The sequence below is a fragment of the Solanum stenotomum genome, chromosome 3 (assembly GCF_019186545.1).
Source record: "Solanum stenotomum isolate F172 chromosome 3, ASM1918654v1, whole genome shotgun sequence".
Classification (NCBI taxonomy): Eukaryota; Viridiplantae; Streptophyta; class Magnoliopsida; order Solanales; family Solanaceae; genus Solanum; species Solanum stenotomum.
Genome location: NC_064284.1, coordinates 24,756,274 through 24,761,377, shown reverse-complemented (window position 1 = coordinate 24,761,377; position 5,104 = coordinate 24,756,274). Strand labels below are relative to the sequence as shown.

At 32.8% G+C, this 5,104-nt stretch overlaps 1 pseudogene; it reads right to left on the bottom strand.

Annotated features, from left to right (window-relative positions):
• Positions 1-3,485: 3,485 nt before the first annotated feature.
• Positions 3,486-4,474, bottom strand: LOC125858794 (short-chain dehydrogenase reductase 3b-like; annotated as a pseudogene).
• Positions 4,475-5,104: the final 630 nt, after the last annotated feature.

Here is a 5,104-nt window from a genome sequence, read left to right as displayed (position 1 = left end):
GAATGATTATTATGTCTAACTAGACAATGAAGGTTATATGAAAATCCTTGAAGGATTTAAAAGGTCTTAAAGCAATTCCATTGAGTACCCAATGGTTTTGAGACTGCTTAACACAGAGAAATAATATTTTTGATCCTATGAAAATGATTTAAAATGTCATGTATTAGTGCAATTGGTGCACTTACAGATTGTTGGTAATGCAAATGCTAGAAGATTATTTGATATACATAACGAAAGTTATTTGAAAGGGTTGTCATATTATCATTCAAGTTATGACAAGAAACTAACAAAGCAAGTGACTCAACACATAGAAGATGTGTGATTTTCTTTCAGAAGAAAGGAAGAGCTTCAATAAAATTGAAATGATAAATCCCCGAGTCAGAAATGATTTGATTATGTAGATGCAAAATATTTATTTGATTTGCATAAAGCTCGATCGCAAATGGACTATTATTCACATATGGAGACACAACAATATCTTGGAAATTCAAAGAATCACATTACTAACCACTTCTTCAAATCATGCGGAAATAATATTGATCTATGAATTAAGTCGGGAGTGTGTTTGGTTGGAATCATGATCTATCATATTCAGAAAATATGTGATTTTCTTTTGAAAAGGATATTTCAGCCACCAAATACGAAATTAATATATAGCTCAATTGAAGGGAGATTACAATCAAAGGAGATCAGACAAAGCATATTTCACCAAAAGTCTTTTTCACACATGATCTTCAACATAATGGTGAGATTGACGTTCAAAGACCCATTCAAGTGATAATCTAAACTTATTCACTAAGGATTGCCAACATCAATATTTGAGAAGTTGTGATATAAGATTGGAATGCAGCATCTCCGAGATATCAAGTAAAGTTTTTATCAGGGAGAGAAAAATACGCGTTGTACATTTTTACTTAACCATGGTTTTATCCCAATTGGATTTTCTTGGTAAGGTTTTTAACGAGGCAACATTCAAAGTGTATTAAAAGATATGTGTACTCTTTTTCCTTCACTAGGATCTTTTCCCACAGGTTTTTTTTTTCTTGTAAGGTTTTAACGAGACATATTATCTATGGACATCCAAATGGGAGTATTATAAAATAATATATTGTGGGTGTCCACTACATCAAGAAGTTACTCCATTACTTTCCTCCATTATGAAGATAACCATAACCTGCACCTTTATAACCATTATTTTTGTAATCTTTCATTTCCATAACCTCCCTCATTATATTCATGTTAATGTCATGTTTATGACAAACCTTTTTTATGCCTCTATGTTACACTATAAATAGAGGCATAAGGGTTCATATTGTATACACTTGAAGATTTGGCGAACACTTGAAAGAAAGAAAGTTATCTCATACTGTTCCTCTTGTGTTATATTTTTCTTGTCTTTATATTTATATTGTTCTTTTGTTCTTAAGTTTACAACAAAAATTATGTAAAATACTATAGATCACAATAATTAAGAACTTCAAATATTTAAATATCATATAAAAAATTGAATGGTTCTCCAAATTTCAATTGTATCACATAAATTGAAACAAAAAATGTAACATGTATTGGGCCCGTGCTGGCACGGGTGCCTATGTCTAGTTATATAAGAGAGAGCTCGCGTTGAAGCAGGCACGTCTCCGTCGACGTGCCTGCTTCAGCGTGTTTCAAAAAAAAAATTATTTCTTTTGTTCTATTTTTAATTTAATTGATGTATAATTTTTTTCGAAATTATGAAATCCGTTTTAGCAATGACTTTTAGTTTTAAATTCAAAACTTCACGCTGAAGCAGGCACGTCTTCGTCAACGTGCCTGCCTCAGCGTGTTTCTAAATGATTTTTAAAAATATTAAGTACTTCTTTTGTTCTACTTTAATTAGTGTATGATTTTTTTGAAATTATGAAATATGTTTTAGCTATGACTTTTAGTTTTAAATTCATAGTCTTTAGGTATTGTTTTATTATTATGAATGTCCGTAATTATTTTTTATATTTTGTAACTACTTTGAGTAAAAACTCAACGATCATGACGAAAAATACTTTACTTATAGATATCTTAATGGACCTCTTCTTAATAAATTTGCGCAAACAAAAAGTAATTAACAACTTAAATATCTAAAAATTATATTAAATTTAATTAACTTTCTAAATTCTACCTATATCAAATAAATTAAAATAAAAAAATATTACTCCCTCCATTTCAAATTAATTAAATTGTTGAGGTGTTTCACTTTCTTTAAGAAAAGAAGATTAAGACATAAATTAGGCTTAACTTGTCATTTTTACCCTTATTAATTATTATCAAAATTATGATTAAAATAACTAAACATTAATTAATTGCCGAAAAAGGCTCAAAAATACCCCCTAAACTATCCGAATAGCTCAAAACTACCCTTCCCGCCATACTATTGGGTCAAAAGTACCCTTTTTATTAACTGAAGTTGTTAAATGTCATGTGGATGCCACATGGCATGCCAAGTAAGCGTCACAATTTCATTCATTTCCACATAGACTAATATTTCTAATCTCTAATTTTTCTCCTCATTTCTCCATTTTCATTTGAAACCATTTCACCCACCTCTTTCCCATAATTTCGCGGCTAGGGTAAGAAAAGCCTTTCCCCTAAAGAAAAGCAGCCAGCAGCAACCATGCTTTTCAATTGAGCTATTTTCATGTATGCTCAATTGGAGAAATGAGGGGAAAGGGGTGGATGAAATGGTTTCAAATGAAAATGGAGAAATGAGGGGGGAAATTAGGGATTAAGAATATTAGTCTATGTGGAAATGAATGAAATTGTGGCGCTTATGTGGCATGTCACGTGGCATTCACATGGCATCCACATGGCATTTAACAGCTTTAATTAATAAGAAATATACTTTTGATCCAAGAGTATGACAGGAAGGGTAGTTTTGAGTCGGAATATAGTTTAAGGGTAAATATGAACTATTTCGGATAGTTTATGGGTATTTTTGAGCCTTTTTCGATTAATAACTAATTTCAATACTAATGAAGAGTAAAATTGGAAAAACATTCTAAAAAAAGTCTTAAAAATTGAACAATTAAATTAATTTAAAAAATGAAAAAATGTCTCAACAATTCAATTAATATAAACTGTGTCTGGTAGAAAGAGAGAGGACAGTGGATATAATTTGGCCCCACAGAAAGTGAGGATAAAGAAAGAGAAATTCCGTTGCTCTACTCTGTCAATCATCAACTTTGGCCTTTTAATTTTTCAGTAAAATGTTGCTCCTAAAACGTGACTTTCAAATACATTTAATCAATTTATGTAAATCTTAAAAAATATTGTACTAATTACTTTTGTTAATTGCAGTAAACAATGTATTATTTAAGTTGAAAATTCGAAACGAAACAAGGTGAAACAGTAGTACACTCACAAGAGACTGAGAGAGTGAGGATTTATTGTAGCTTCGAAAAGAGAATTAAGGCCAACATGATCACAGCACACCAACACAAGAGACTGATAATTTATTAATGTAGCTTCAAAATAGAACTAAGTCCACCATCGACAGCCAAATTTTGACCACTTTTATAAGCAGATTCATCAGACGCCAAGAAAAGTGCTGATTGTGCTACATGCATCGTGCTCAACGTAACACCTTTCAAGTTTGCATTTCCATTTATTGCTGCTTCCATTGGAGCCGCATCCAACCCATACGCTTTGCACACCAGGGGCGTCGCTATTGCATAAGGCGACACCCCATTCACCCTTATCCCATGTGGACCTAGTTCACGTGCGGCTGCTTTCACAATGCCTACAACTGCATGCTTTGACGCAACGTCGGCTAACGAAGCGGCCCCAGCTACAATACCCTCTAAACTCACGTTACATATAATGGATCCCCGAATTTTCTTATCAACCATAACTCTAGCAGCGTGCTTGACCGCTAACACGGATCCTCGTACATTGATGGCCATCATCTCATCAAAAGCTGTCACGTCCATGTCGAGGACCTGCAGAAGTTCAGCGTCCCGACATTACTAAACATGACGTCAAGAGTACCATATTTCTCTACCGCGTAAGCTACGGTATCCTCGACTTGCTTCTCGTCTGTGACGTCGCAGTGCCGGTAGGTGGCTTTGTCAGTTCCGATGGACTCAACTACTTGGAGACCGAGTTCATCTTGAATATCGGCGACGACAACACGAGCACCATCTTCCACAAACGATCTAGCACTTGCTTCTCCAATGCCACTTGCAGCACCCGTAATTACAGCCACTTTGCCCTCCAACCTACAGGTCCGATGCATATATCACAAAAAAAAACATCAAACATTTGATTAAAGCTAAAAATACACATTTTATCACAATTTGAGACAGCTAGCTAATTAATTAACAGAATGAGCATGCAAGAGAAAAGAAAGAAAGAAATTATAACTGTACTAAATAGTAATTAATTAATGTATAGATTAGCACCATTAATTTAAATGAATAATTAATTACCTGAGCGTATTTGCCATTATAAGAGTAGGCAACTTCCTTTGCAGCAACTCAACTGTATGTCAAATTTACTAATAATATATAGAAGAGGTCTGAAGCACCTGTTATATATAGTTGTCTTTACCAGCTTACCAATCGAGGCTATTTTTGGCTTTTCTTAAATTTTGATACTTTAGTTCTATTATAGTACTTCAATTTTTTTAAGGAAAAAAGTCTGAAATATATTCGAACTTTAACTGAAATTGTTGTAATAATATCGAAATTTTGGAAAGGCTCTTTCACCTCTGCACTATTTAATAGTGTGTTTTAAAGGTATATATGTGCATACGTGAACATCATAAATATTGCATTATTATAAATAGTAATGTGTCCACGTGGACACATATATACCTTTAAAATACACTATTAAATAGTGCAGGGGATAAAAGATCCTCAATAAAGTTTGGTATCATAACATCAATTTCGGCCAAAATTGAAGTATTTTTCAGACTATTTTTCCTTTTTTTAAAGAACGTACCTTCAACAAAGTTATTTGTTATACTAGTGAATTTGTCCGTATTTCGCACGGTTATGAAAGATGATAAGATATCAATATATATTTATTGAGACATATAATTATTTTTATAGAGAAAAATGTTTGGTTAATTGTT